The sequence below is a fragment of the Paramormyrops kingsleyae genome, chromosome 1 (assembly GCF_048594095.1).
Source record: "Paramormyrops kingsleyae isolate MSU_618 chromosome 1, PKINGS_0.4, whole genome shotgun sequence".
In the NCBI taxonomy this organism is placed as follows: domain Eukaryota; kingdom Metazoa; phylum Chordata; class Actinopteri; order Osteoglossiformes; family Mormyridae; genus Paramormyrops; species Paramormyrops kingsleyae.
Window position 1 is genome coordinate 28,219,101 of NC_132797.1, and position 15,773 is coordinate 28,234,873.

At 48.0% G+C, this 15,773-nt stretch overlaps 1 long non-coding RNA gene across 1 annotated transcript; it reads left to right on the forward strand.

Moving 5' to 3' along the window:
• Positions 1-711: 711 nt before the first annotated feature.
• LOC111850136 (uncharacterized) lies at positions 712-6,020 on the forward strand. The gene is made up of 2 exons (XR_002839720.2): positions 712-1,072; positions 3,826-6,020. It is a non-coding gene; the product is annotated as an uncharacterized lncRNA (long non-coding RNA).
• Positions 6,021-15,773: the final 9,753 nt, after the last annotated feature.

The following is a 15,773-nucleotide window of genomic DNA, read 5'->3' on the forward strand; positions in this document are numbered from 1 at the left end:
AGCCACAGCCCCCAGAGGGGTGGCATTTCAGGTGAGCTGCGGCACGTCGGAGGGTATCAGGATAGGGCTAACAGGAAGTCCTCCCCAGGCTCTTGGATGCAGCAGTGGGATTTCCCTGCCCCTAGGGGCAGCCCGTGCACCGGCGCCGCCCCCGTGGCCACATTTGAAAGCGTGTTATAAATAGATCCGGGTTCCTGGAATTATGTGCCACGGAGCGCACTAAAACGGGACGTGGTTATCGGATATGAGGAAGGCAGGAGCTGAATGGACGTTGGGGGGGGGGGGGTCTTAAAGTGAGGGGGGTTAAGGTTGAGAGACATCATAAAGTCAAAGCTTCCCCCGCTGATCCTGGCACAGTCGGGGGTCTTCCTCCTAATGACGCTCTTCACCGGTCAGAGGCCAGACCCCAGTTCCCCAGGCTCGGACAGAAATAGAAGGGCAGCTCAGCCCCCCCCCCATCCTCATCTCCCCCCGCAAACTTCACAAACATGGGGAAAAGAGGAAAAAAATGGCCTGTGCATCCCGTCTGACAGGCCGGCTACGTAAAAGGCTAATGCGCATTCACAATTTGACTTCCCCTCCTTTACAAACAAAAATACCCATGGGGGGCGGCCAGGGGAGGGGCTGTACGCCTGCCATTCTGGACAGGACTCCACTTAGGGTTTGATTTATCTGCTCAGCCGCGGGGCCGTATCAAAGGAAGACCACCCCCCCACCCCCCACAGAGATCAGTGCAAGAGTGAAGCATCAGCTGTTTCCTGGCTCACTGTTTTTTCAGCCTGGTGGATTGTGCGTGTGTTGGGGGGGGGGGGATAGACACGGTCAGCGGTGTCAGCCCTTCTGCCCCCCCACCCCCAGGCACTTCCGCCATGCTTCAACTACTGCAAGTGCCACTGAGAGGACAGGCCGTCGGACCCCGGGCCCAAATGCCAAGAAGCTCCGCACTGAAAGTGCAGCAGTGCCGCTACTCATGTCAAACATGCAGAAAGCCCAGAGGAAGCTCTGAGGAAGCCGAGAAGGTCCACAGAGGAACCGCAGAGGAACACAAACAAAGCTGGAGAGGGAAGTGAAGGTAGGCAAGGTGACTATTACTCTCAAAAATAAGAACATCAAACAGGAACAACGGCCAATGACCAGTTCATTATGTTTATCTTCTAATTATGTCAACGTAACTTCAGAACAGAGGGAACGGTCTGACTCTGAAGCCAAGCAAAACATTCACAAAAAAAAAGATCTCTAGCAGCATGTTTGTGATGCATTATGGGCCGTCATAGCACTCCGATTATTATCTGCAGCGGTATAATCATACCAACGGCTGCATCGTCCAGCTGTGGCGATGACGGAGTCGACCTGCCCCCCCTGTGGCCTTTTCAGAGCGACCTTGGGTAGGGGGGGGTTGGGAGTGGACCACTGCGATGGGGTTAAAGAGAAGGATGGTTTTAAAGGAGTCAGGGACTGGAGAGGAGATGAAAGACATTTACATCCCACAAAGCAAGCTACCTGGCAATACGTCATCAGTTTGCTATGCAGGGAAGAGAGAGAGGGAGAAGAAAGCGGAGGTTTCAATGTTCTAGCATCGAAATTCCGGCGCGGAACCCGAGCGAGTCACCAGGTGTGGGCTGCCCCCCCACCCCCACCATGCGTGACACGTTAGCTTCCTCCCTGCCGTGTTTACGTTCCTCTAATCTGCCGCCGCAGCCCTGCCAGAGATATGCACCCCCCTCTGCACCCCCCCTTACTCTGCATTCCCTGATTGGGGGGAGACAGACCTGGCAGGTGTCCCGAAAGCTTAAATCCTAATCTCACCTCACAATGATATAAATACCGCACTTCCTGCGCCCTCCCGGGTCCAACTGGGTGTTTTTATGTAATGCTGCCTGACTCGGGTTCGAGGAGGACCTGATAAATTAATGAGTCATTTTGCAAGAGAAGTAGGCAAGGCTTACACTCCGAATACAGGAGACAGCATTAATTTAAAGATATTTGCTTTCATTTTTTGTACCATTGATTCCAGCTTTCTTGCTCTCCATACCCAAAGTTACTTTACGCTGGTGGGGACACCTGTACCCCCCGGTTCAATGCGGTCACCTGGTCAGGTCGGCTGGGAGAACTGCCATTTGCGTTCGTTTCGGTTCCCCGTGCGTCAGCAGGGCTTCATGCGGGGTTCCACACCACCGGCAGACAGGAATGGAGAGGAACTGAAAGATCAAGGCAGTACAGAAGACAGACGCAGGGTCAGAGAAGGGTTACATGGGGAGGGAGAGAGAGAGAGAGAGAGAGAGAGAGAGGGTACCAGTCCTGGGACACAGGTGAGCAGGTCACAGGTGAACCAGCAGAGCAGGGACGGGGGGGTGGGGGGGTTAGTAATTGGAGTGACTGGTGCCTACAGGAGCCTCGAAGTAACACCAGGGTCAACACCAGGGTCAACACCAGGGTCAACACCAGGGACCCGAGTCTGTCACAAGCCGAAGCTCCATTAGCACAGTATCTTAATGGAGGGTTGATTTCCACATCCTGTCTCCTGTTATTTTACACCCACACCACTGGACCTGGGATTTTACATTGCAGTGTCCCCCTTACACCCCACAGCCACATGCTTAACTGACCCTGGTCACCCCTTGCTGGGAAACTTCCCGATCAGACCACACATTTGTACATATACACACAGACTGGTAGCGTGTGGCTCAGCAGGTCAGGACACTGTCTCTCTGATCGGAAGGTCGCTGGGTCACATCCCAGGGTCGACAGAGTCATTTCACCATTAGGCCCCAGACCAGTGGGTTTAACCCCCAACCCTTCAGGGATTATCTGGTAAAAAATAAAATGCACCGCCCCAGAGGCTGAGAGGCCCCGACTGCATGTGGATCGCCCTGCATTACGCTAAACCCATGTCAGTACCAGTGGTAAAGTTTCATAAAGTAAAAGGAATAAGCAAAAGCATCTATTCCCTGGAGTGTCTTTCCGTGAGGTTTCTCCCTTCTCGCTTTTCACACGCAAACGTAAACAAAACAAGAACACTACCGCTCTTACTGACAACAATAACACCACACAATATCACTACTACACCTGAATAACATTAATAAAATGTATTATTACACACGAAACCGGATCTCTTGTGATGCGTCATGGTGTTTGCCTTTATTATGGGGGGGTACAGCCTTCCAAGGTAAATGGGGGGGGGGGGGCACACCATAAGCCACCTCATGTGCCGAGAGCCCCGTGTGGCCTCTGTGTGCTAAGCTGGCCCCGCCCCCTCCAGCCCCCGGTGATGTGCGCTCGCTCTCTCTGTCCTTCATACCTGAAAATGTATCTTAGATTGTTTACATAAAGCGACTTTAAACGCTAATCTGATGGCTGTTATCTGATCATGTGGGAAGGGCCCGCTAAATCGAGTGCGAGAAGTTCTCACGCACCCTTTTTTCACAAGACGCGATAGGACGCCCGGGCTGCTGGTCACGTGACGCGGTCAGGTGACGCAGCAGAATGACACAGCACAGCGGCAGAGATCCAGCTTGTTGGCATGTCTGCGTCCCTATGAGACGTCAGCCAGCTAAACGATTTCATCCGATTGCCGATGTGCGAACACCGAGAGCAGTGATCTGATAAGCCGACGGAGCGATTTAAAAAATGATGGACAAGTTTGGTTCTAAGCCCTTGTTTGTAAGCTGGAATTCCTGGCCAAATAGCTGGGATATTTGTCCTTTGAAAGAAATTTAATACCGTACACTATGTCCTCCCGGAGAATGCCACAGACACTTGATTCCCTTCAAAAAAGTTCGGACCTCTAAGTCGTGTTTTTTGTTTTGTTTTGTTTTTTTTCTGCAGGTGTGTAGGGTATGACTGTTTGGACATACCATCTCAGCTTGAACCTACTGAGAGACACAACTAGGCCCGCTGCCACGAAACTGGAGACACAGCCCCAAACTCCACACCCCCCAGGCCCTCACTGGGGGTCTTATTTCACCATTGGCATTAAGGGGACGTGCCTTGGATTGTCCAGCCATCTGAGTTTCATACACGCCTCGGCGATTGGAGGGGGGAGGGGGGGCAGTGGGATTTGCGTAAGTGACAGCCAGGAATGTCGTCCCCGCCAGGGCAACCTGTATCTGTCACGGGCACATTAGCCACTGACGCAGAAACTCACGGCTCAATGGCGCTGAAGGAAGATCTCGTACTTGCATCGCCCACCCTGGTCTGTTGTCGCGACCCGATTTCCCAGATTCCTCAGCCTGAAACAACCCAACGGACCCAGACAGAAAAATAAATCATGAGATCCACTGCCAAACACTGAATAACACTGGACAACAAAAAAAAACATCCAGAAGCCATGAAACTCTCCAGGCACTACATACAGTGGGCTTAGGACAGGGGTTTGGCTTCAGGACACATGGTCATTAAGTCACGACCCAAAAATGGAGTCAGGGGGGTGGGGTGTGTTGCAATGGATTGCAATAAAAACTGTTGACTGAGTGGCAGGTGGCGACAGTTAACTTTTTTTTTCTTTAACAACCCACTTTTGGGTCACAACCCACCAGTTAAGAAACTGGTTTAGGTGGGTACCAAGTGGGCAGAGGAAGCTTGTGTCAGCCCTGGAGGTTTAAGCCAGGAGACATCAGGCCTTATTGGATTCATTCCCAGCAAGATTAAGCAGACAGTATAGTGGTTCAGAATCTGTCAGAAGGTTATAGGTTCACTCAGCCAGTGGACAGGTCCTTCTGAAGGGTATCTTACTCTGACTAGAACACAATAGCAATTTCATTTCATTTATTTACAGACACTTTTACCCAACAGCAGGGTCAGGTTTACCTGACCCTGAAAAATTAATCCATGCCTTTATAACTTCCAGGCTGGACAACTGTAATGCCCTCCTTTCTGATTGCCCATTTGGATCCTTACATAAACTTAAGCTGGAACAAAATGCAGCAACCAGAGTTCTTACAAACATTAAAAATGTGATCATATTAGCCCTGTTCTATGCTCCTTTCACTGGCTTCCAGTTAAGTCTCAGATTGACTACAAAATACTGCTATTAACTTATACAGCACTGAATGGCCTAGCACTAGAATATCTTGGAGATCTGCTGGTCTCTTACAACCCTCCTTGCCTGCTTTAATCTCAAGGAGCAGGATATCTATTAGTACCTAGAGTAGAAAGTACTATGGCAGGCTGCAGAGCATTCTCTTACAGAGCTCCTCAGCTGTGGAATAGTCTTCCATCGGATGTGCTGGATTCAGGCTCACAATCAATATTCTAGTCTAGACTAAAAACACTCTTATTTAGTCTAGCTTATAGGGACTCTGATTCCAGCTCTAGCTAACTGCTCACTCCCAGTAAGACCTATAGTGTGAGGTGTGCTATCTCTCTAGCTTCACACCCCCTTGTGGAATTGGACTGCTGACGTTCAGGGACTCCCCAAGCCTGCGGTCCCACCTGCCTCTCCCTCCTACTTATGCTGCCATAGCCACATGTGCTGCAGGTTACATATTACACTCACCAACTGTTTGCACTGCCTCTAGTCTCCTCTGCTTTGGCTAAAGCACTTTTTATTTCCCCTTCCCCTCCTGGGCTGTGCTGCCTGGAGACCTAAATTCTCAAGATATCCTGCCTACCCTGCTGCCTGAGATGCTTCTACTACGTCCTTCCGGGCTGCCCGCCTGTCTGCCTGTGACGTCTCTCCTTCCTTCCCTGCTGCTGTACCACTGCTCATCCTGCCATCAGAAGCAGCACCATCACCTGCCTGCCCCCCCCCCCTTTGAGACACTAATGTTAAAATTGTGACTGTGTGAATTGGGACTTTGCTATCTTGCTCATTTGACTTCCTCTGCCGGCCCCTGGAGGATGGGCTCCCCCTTTGAGTCTGGTTCCTCCCAAGGTTTCTTCCTTCTAGGGAGTTTTTCTTTGCCACTGTTGCCTCTAGCTTGCTCACTGGGGGCTTTGGGCGGGGATAATGTAAAGCACTTTGAAACAATGTAATATTGTGAAAACATGCTATACAAATAAAATTGATTTGACAACCTGGAGCAATTGGGGGTTAAGGGACATGCTCAAGTCTCTAATGACGCTCTGCCAAACCTGGGATTTGAACCAGCAACCCTCAGGATACCACACTGGATGCCAACATTGGGGTCCTCAGAACCAAATATCACGCTTAAAAGAGAAAAATCACTAGTAATACTGTATAATATTTCTAGTTTTCAGGCCCGTTTTCTACAAGTTGCTCTCAGTATTATGAAATGTGCAGCCAGTTCTCACTGATCAACACCAGGGGCGTCGAATAAATCCATCAACTAAGCAATAAAACCCATCAATATTAATAATAATCATAATCATCATCATCATCATTATTATGACATAGACCCTCACCTTCCCTGTAGGCTGTTTTAATTCACTTTATTATGGGCACATGTGTCATGCCAGAGGAGGAGGTTGTGGATGTAGGCGTGGCCAGCGGCACAGTGCTCAAATTAAAGGCCCCCCGATTTAGAGTAAGCCTTGCAGCTAGTGCACTGGCTACAGCGTCTAGGATTTCCCCCACGAAACTAGCTTTGTGGAAACTCACTAAGCTGCGCCATGCCATTCACATTCCCCAGGATCCGGAAGCTCCTCTGCAACAACAGCATTGCCAGATTGGAGTAAGTCCGTTAAATCACCCCCCCAGCACAAGAAGTTTTAATAATGTTATGAAGTAGCATGTGCTCCGAGTCCTGCAGGCAGTGCCAGCACCCCTCCTCTGAGACAAAGTGAAATTCACTTGCTAAGTCAGTGCCCCCTCAGAAGGCAGCGCCCTAGGCGACCGCCTATGTGATCTAATAGGCTGACTGGCCCTGCCTATAGGATTCATCCCAGACTCAACAGACATGATGTTAGACTAACCAGTGCTGATAAATTGTCCATGGTGTGTGATTTTGTATGGGTACTTATTATGCATGCCTGTTTTTTTAAGAAAATTATTTTATGGACTAATGGATTATCTGTGGTGTTTCTGGGCCTGTGATGGTCCTGAAGGACTTGGTTAGGCAGTGTGAGACTGACTCTGGTGGTGAGATGGTTTACCTGGATACCCGGCCCGGTGATCATCAAATTCCAACCCTGTAGGCCGCAGTCAAACTTCTAACCTACCAGTAAATGAGAAGGGGAAGAGTAGACCACACATCATCTCCACTGATGGTGTGAGGGGTCTGGAGACCCTATGAGCAGACACCTCTATCCAAAGTGATGCACAATTGAGAAAGCAGGATCAGACAGTCCCTGGAGCAATTTAGGATTAGGGTCTTGCTTAGGGACTCAACAGTAATGACTGCTCTGCCAGCCACGAGCCAACAGCATCCTAACCTACTGATCCACACGGCACCACCAGAGGTGATGAGCCTCACAGCGTTTGTGCAGATTAGAGCATTACAGGTATCCTTCTGTTTTTTTCACATGCATCTATCCCCCTGGGCAACAACCCCACCCTGTCTCACCCCCCTGGGCCATCTTTCCAGCTATACACCATTCCGAAAGGAGCGTTTCCCTCCAGGGAATTGCCCCAGGCTGGCTCTATTTCCACGGAGGTTTATACTAAGCCCGCGGAACACCACGAGCCCGTCAATCACGGGCGTTTCCTCTCAAGAGCCGCCAGAGACGGGATCTGGGCTGTTTGGGTTGACCACATCAAACACACTTGCTTACATTAACTTACCAGCTGGGTGTCCCTGCTGGTGTACCGAGGAAATGCTTCCAGTGCTGGGCCTTTACCCTAGTAACCGGCTAACCACTGCAGCACTGCAGCACTGCAACCCTCCCCCGATCGCGTGCAATGTCAACGAATCAGAGGGCACGCAAAAAGCATCTGTAAAGCACACAGACATTCCTCATTCCCCATAAAACACCACGTTAAACCAGGTGTGAATAGCTACTAATGTGTCAGAACGTGACACGTGTAAGAAGTACTAGAAGCTTTTATAGCTACACTCATGTTTAACAGTTTTCCTGTTCAAAGCCAGCGATTTATGAAACTGTAAGTTTGGTAAAGGCTGGGCAGGAGCCATCAGGCATGATAGACAGTAAGCGACTGCCGTGGATATTTACCCACGATCCCGTGCTGGACCGTCACCTGGGTGGTAGTGCCTCCGTCTGCATGTAATCCCTAATCCTGATACAAATGAGGGAGTTTTCATGTCATTCTCACGAACGGCAACCATCCCGACGGTGACAGGTTCAGCATCGCTTAATAGCCAGACATAAATCACCCGGCCTGCTTGGAATGAGGCATCGTTAATCACTCGTCGTCACGGTGACGAGGGGGGTATTCGAAAACACTACAATTATAGAGTCGGAGTTTCTCTTGGAAGGTGTGGTGTGTGGGGGGGGGGGGTGATAGGTGGACGAGCAAGGAGCAGAAGTTTGGGGGCGGACACCCCACGGTGTCATCACTGTGAGACTGGGAGAGGAGATCTACCCTCCCACTACTCAGATTAGAGCACCCCTCCATAACAACAGCCCCTCAGCTGCCTTCTTCACTCCATACCATGCACACGTTTCCCACCCCCTTCAGCCTGGGGAACCCCCCCCCCCCCCACCACAGCGCCCCCCACAGGCAGCTGGCCCACAGGTACAGCCGATGAGTCACAGCATAAACAGACGGGCTTTATAACATTCAAAAAAACAAATTCTCTGGATTCTGCACCAGACGACTGTGTGTGGCACCTTTACAAACAAGTCTTGCCTAAGAAAGCTATTTTCATATGGGCGGAGGGGGTGGGGGGGGCGCTGTTTTGATGACATGAGGTTACGGCGGCTAGTTTTCAAGGATGACTGACAGGTTCCTCCATCACAGGTGGAAGGAGAGTAAGGCTGAACAGAGGCCCCCTCTCCTGTAACCTTTGTGGTGATGCATCATGTTGTGTTTGCAGTAAGTGCTGAACTGAGGCACTGATTCTTGAGCAGCAGCACTGACAAAATCAAACAGGCGCACAAACAGCAGCGGCAGGGGCAGTTTTTGCGCTTTTCGGGACACAAACCCAACTCCCATAAAAGGCACAAAATTATGATATAAAAAAAGAACAGAAACTGATAAATCAATCTCTGCACGTTACTGTAATTCTGTGACAGGTTTGTTTTTTTGTTATTTTGGTATACCACCCCCCACGCCCATCAGGGTGCATTAACATTCTCTGTACCACATGTGGGGCAGCACAAAGCTGGGGCTTCCTGAAAGAGGAATTAGCCTAGGAATTGGCGTGGGTCTGGCCTGTACCACTCTGCAAGGGGGCAGGGGGGTTGCTCCATTCTGTCTGACAGCTTCTGGTCTCAGGTCTCAGAGGCATGTCTTTGTGTGTGTACCTCTGTTTGCAGGGGGGGGGCATTTGGTATTTCAGGCAGTGAGGAAAGAGCCATGGGTAGGGTCCCTTAAGGAGGGCCATGGAGCAAGTGGACCATAAATCTGTCCTGGATGGCAGGCAAGAAGTGAGCTAATGCCCCCCAGGGAGCGCTCAGTATACACACAGGCCGACGATGACTTCCCCATCAATTATCGCAAGTCACACAAGGCAGGCGTTGGGGTGGAAGTAGGGGGGTGGAGGGTCCAGGAGAAACTGGTCTGGCTTTGGAAATAAATACCATTAAACACAGCTGTCAGCTCCGATTGTAGCGACGCGAGAGGCACCATGCATCAAACGCGGAGTCAGTGTCGCACCCAGGCGCTACAAAGACCACATCATTATACAAGGACCCCCGACCACCGCCGCGCGTGGGGACCACCTGTGAGTTCAGTTTACTAAAGCCCCCCCACCCCAGATTGCATCACATTTCTTCATTCTGTTTAAGAGGAGAGAAGATTGAAACCCTGGCTCAAAAACAATTTATAACAAAATAAGCACTCGCTCCTGATCGATAGGGGATATAACCTAAATATACAAGCAGTTGGTGGCAGAGGGTCTATCCTGGACCATCCTAATCAAGGCACTTTGCGATCCTTAGGGGGTCATTTTTGCACCCCCACCAAAATAACAAATGAAAAAAAAAGTCTGGCTTAGTATGCTTAGTACATTTTAAAAACATGAAATCTAACAGTTTTATTGTTCACTACACGATTATAGTGACAATAACTGAAAGGGGAGACCCAGAGTGGTGTGGGGGGGGGGTGTGGGCGGGGGGCTACGGTAATTATGTAAGTGAGAGGGCTGAGTGTGAGAGGGGGGTCGTTAGTGTGAGAGGGGGGTCGTTTCGTGCAAAGGCCGGTCGTCCCCGGGTCTCAGCAGCATTATCACGCAGGGCCCTCTTTGTCTCGCGCGCCGCGGAACAATCCGGAAAAATAACCCAAACAGGGCCGCGCGGTAACTCCGATACCATCTAGGTGCAGAGGAAGCTCACCTAGGGGGAATCCGTCACAGGCTGCAATGTTACACATCGTCTGCACGAAGCCCGGGCCTCTCCACCCAGAGGAGGCTGTTACGCGCAAACAAGCTGCAGTCTGTCCAGGCAGGTCAAACCCTGCTCGCGGTTTACGTTTTATTGAAAATGCACTTTGCCTTCCTGATCAGTGCTTCTTAATGGCAAGGCAACAATTAATCATTTCTCGGCTTAAATATTTCTTGCGGCGTTCAGCTCGAGACATGTGTTTGGATGGATGCCTTGTCGGGTGTTACTATATAAATAGTTACCGCTTGTTGTTCCCATAGGACAATTTTGAAAAATCTGGTTATGTTGCCACAGTTCATACCTGAGCGGGAAGATAATGATGGTTCCTCCTTATTTTTTTTAATAATTGGACATTCCTTAAGCTCTAAAGATAGATGACAAATATAAATCTAATTACCCACATTTCATTCTATTAATAACAGATCTCACCTTTCAGTAAACTGTGATTGACAGCCCCACGCCCCCCACCCTGCTCGCATGGTGCTGTTGAAATGCTGTAGCACACAGGAGGACCCTTCTTCGCCACGTTATAATGTGTCACCATGAACACCTAAGCAATCGACTTTTGCACGCAGCGACGGTTTTCGCAATGGCTATTACAACATGCTAAGGAGATGATGGCACTTTTAAAGACCTGGAGGTTTCTGGAAGGCCTGTTTGGCTGGCCCTAATCTGGAGATACCACAGGTGCTGCCCAAAAACTCCAGCAAAATGGCACCAGACATAGCCTGTCACAGCTGAGTCGAGTGATCTTATCGGAATTAAATCAGGGTCCATGTCCTTCCATCTCAATTGTTTTTGCCAAAAACTGACTAGAGTTTTACTTCATCAGACATATTAAATATTAATATTTGCTTGTGAAGGCTTTGATTGGTAGAATCAGTGCATCAAAAAGGCTCATAACCATAGACGTCTTAAGATCCAATCACTTATTTTAGCCCTGATTCCTATTATTATTTTTTAAAAACGAAAAAGTTAAGCCCCAAGTAAACTTGACTTAGCCCCGGATCTTTTTGATAACTAGAAACTCCCCTGGTCATAACATCAAGAATTTTAAAAAAATTATATTAGCTTTATGGGCTCCTTGGTCCATTTTAATTCATTTAATTCTAAGCTACTTAAAATGTATAATGTAACATGACATATGCTGTTCTATGCTACACAGTGTACCACCTTACACTTAGTAGTCTATTATCAGGCAAACCTCACTATCACTTCCAAAGAAAATACCAAGCGTCCCTTTGAGGATTTTGTAGGACATTTTTGCCACTTGAAAATCCACAGAGGGCAAGGTTGACGTGTTTTGTCAGTTGCTGACAGATTAACCAAAGGCAACTGGATTAAATCAGGTTAGTTTACTAGTTTCTCACTGAGTACACTCAGGCAGTTATCATAGTTTGTTAGCCACTAGGCCATCAAAACAAAAGCCACCCCCCGTCATGTCACACATGGTATCTACCATAATTCTTTATTGAATATCACCTGTTGAAAGTCACCAAAAGGTAAAGGGCCGGGCCTGGTTAATTAGATGGGTCACATTGCAGAAGAACCACAACAACTCCTTATCCATGAAGTAACATTATTCAATTTTGAGAGAATCATGGCTGAAAGGAAATTAACTACTTTTCGATGCAGTGCGTAGAACAAGAATGTTAATCATCATAACCACCTGACTGACCTGTCTGGTAGCATAGCAAAGAAAGGTGACGGGAATAAACCCCCACACCTCTCATTTTCTCTTTAAAACCCATGATGGAAAGCTTGTGTTTTCTAAGTCATACAAGTATAGACATATATACATTTTTGTACCTTTCCCTATAAATTGTAGAAATTGATCGATACCAGATAGCAAAACCAAACAGCAGCATCTGTAATATGGACAAACATTTCAGTCTGATCCTAGATTACTTTTCTTGCATTTTTAATCTACAAAAAGAAGGCACCAAAAGCAGTTTAAATTAAAGGTTTGACTAAGACGTTTGCTGTCAGAAAGAGAAGGTTCCGCATTCCTGGAGTCTGATCTGCAGCACCCAGAGTCTGTGTCTAATTAGCATTACATAACTTTCTGGTGGGAGGAAACAGCAGGAAATAACTCAGTGTTTTAATGCCAGGTGACTGGAAGGCTGGCCTCATGGTCTTATTCCTTACGACAGTGGGAATCACAGTAGCGGGGCTTTTTCTGATGGAGAACCCGCACCCTGGCCGGTTAAAAATTCAAGGAGTTTCAAGTCCCGCCTCAAAACTTGTTAGAGGCCAAACTGGAAAGAAACTGGCCCAAAATGTGTCAGAAGAACTCAGGGGAGATGTGGTTTCATTTACTAAGAGCAGAATCTGTAAGTGTTGTATATGTATGTAAACATTTGTTATTGTAGCATGATGCATATTTAAATGAAGTACTTGAGGAATTTGATTTAAATAAACAAGGAGTTGATTATCTTGAAGCAATGAGACTAGCTATTCCTTTTACTTCCCTGTCATTTCGTCATCTTATCTGTAGTTTAAGTTCTGTTTCATTGTGTACAAGATCAGTCGGCCTATCTGTACATTTCAGGGCACGCACTGCTCCGAAAGCCACAAGGCAGCTGAGATCTCAAAAAGAGGGTCTCCTGACCCTCAACTGCTCTTGATATTTATACTAGGAATTACAAGAAGATCCAGATCCTGTGATCTGAGAGGATGTTTAGGATTGTGCACATTAATCACCTGCTAGTGATCAGGGTCCTGCACTTCAGTGCTTTAAAAGAGAGTCAAGGGATTGCAAAGCCTGTCCGGAACCTCATGAAACGTTCCGGAACCCCATAAAAAGTTCTGCATGTCTGTGAGCATACATGCTTTTAAAAATGGGGTGAGAGTTTACATTTTTTGGAGCAAAACTATTTTGGGTAGGTGACCGTTCATGATCATGTTGTTCCTGGATGATTTTTTTATCAGCTATCAAGGACCATGATGAAGGACTGAAGTCAAACCAAGACAAGTCTTGGAATTCAGTGGAGAAAATGTAAAATAAATAATAAATATGGAGGACAACATTTTAGGAAATCTGTGAGCGTGATTGTAAACCCACACATTTTTAATTGAGAGAATTTGGAGGACTAAACATTTTCAGCTTTATCTGACTTGATTTAACCTGTGCACATGACAGACAATTCAGAAGCGTGGTCCTGACCTTTCTGCTCTGCTTTCCATCCAGCTCAGAGCTGGACACCCTCCAGAAGCCATGGGGCATTCCTGTACATCGCCCCCAGTGCTGTGTGCCTTTCCGGGTCGGGACATTATGCCCATGATTGAGAGAAAGTTTACTGTCTGGCTCCTGATCAAGGTCCTTAAACTTTTTCAAAGGTGTGCTTTGAAACAGTCTGCTGATGGTCTTCAAGACAGTCATCCCACAGAATCTTCACCAAGCAGCAGGCGATCTGTACGAACCTGCTCTAGGCTTACCTCTCTATAAATCAGAGGTCTAAATTAAAGAGGACTGATAGCTGCCTCTATGTGGACATGCAAAAAAAAGGGTAAAATATAAACAAATGCAGAGGCTGCTGATATCATTGCCCCCCCCCGAATTGCCTTAGCAGGAAACATGCTTTAACTGCCAAATGTTTCCTTTGGAAGGAGTACAGCGTGCCCCATACTGTCTGGGGGGGGGGGGGGGTTAGGGGAGGAACCCAAGCCCGGCTAGGACGCCCTGCGGTTTCGTGAGGCGGCTTCTTCCGTGCAAACCTCATGCGTGAGTCGGGTGTTTAGATCCCCTTTGGAAGAAAAAAAGAAAGAAAAACAACAAAACCACTGCCAGGTAAACAGTGATCTATATGTACTGCAGCCGTGAGATCGCCGCGGCGATGAGCCCCGTGTTTGCGAGGACTTTAAAAGAAAGTCTACAGCACTGAATGGAGGTAGCGCCTATCAGCCAGCGAGATAAGAGCCGGCCGGGCGTTGAGTATGACGATCAATCATCCCGAGCGGCTTGGCGTGCGAGCAGGGGGGGCCTCTTAGCATGTGAAGAGCCCCGAGACGGCGTAAGCGCGGGCCGGGTCCGAGCCCGCATCACGCGAGCCGCACTGAAAGCAACATACGCAGAGCGGGAGTGAGCGTGGCCCAACCCAGCAAAGATAGCGATCAGCCACCTGAACGCGCTCGTTAGCGGAGAATGGAGGGGGGGCCTGTCCGGCTGGCGGATAAACAGCAGGGGTGAGGGTTTGCGTTCTGCAGAAAAATGGTTTTAGTATATCAAAGCAACAACAACAACAATAACAATAACAACAACAACAACAACATGCTCTATACATCAGTGGCCGCTCCTGGCAAAGAAGGCAGTGGAGTGGAGGTGGGGGTGTATGAACATTTTATAATATCATAATAATATTTTTCCAAGGAAAAGAGCAAATGTGTTTTAAATGACTAACATTATAACAATGAGTTATTTCAAAGTAATTTGTATTTAATCTCAAATACAGAGGAAGTACTACCTCACTATTCTATGGTATATTCTATGGACCAGTCGCTTCTGCTCCAAACACATAAAAACAAGCATAAAATCATGAGTATATTGAATCATGTATCCTTCTGCGTTCCTCGCCGTAAATGTGCTCCGCATCTGCATTTCTTGCATGTATTTTCCCGCAGGATGTTGACTGTAACGGTAACTAAGATACAGGAACCACCAACTCCAAACAACGGCGCCACATAAACCCGTCAGAGCCCGTTCCGACCCTGTTGACCGATCCAGCTGTGAACGGGGGCCATGAGCCTCTCTGCAGTCAGGGAGAACCACATGGCCGCATGTAGGGTTATCGGTCACACCTTCCATGGGGTTTATCACAAGAGGGAGCAAGAAACTCTGACCAGTTCCACACCACAAACCTTCTGCCACACCGAAGACTCACACTCGTACTGCATGGACAGGACTAAAACCCCACCTGACACAAACAAACACTTAAGATACATTGTATCGAGCATTTTTCAGATCTCACTGCGGATAAATTATTATAAATCCTGGACCCCACATGATTCTGTGAGGTGATATTGGGTTTAGCCCCTTAGCATTGTTGTATGATAACTGTTATTGTGATTTTATTCCCATCAGTACCTTTGTGCTGTCCTCCAACGTGTGGGGGTTATCAGAAGATCAAGATGGCTGCAGATCGGGGGTGTCATTAGGCCTATTTTATGGGGGTTGTGGCCTCCTCCAAATGATTTTTAGCCCCCTGGGGAAATAAATGTGTATTTATTTGCGTAAATCATGAATAGCTTTTTATATTCACTTTATATATGTTTGCCATCGGCTCCCCCTAGTAAACACCCACCCCCACTCCATCCGTTCATCATTAACTACACCACTGCTGCAGACTAGGGTCCCCAAGTCAAATGTTTTTTAG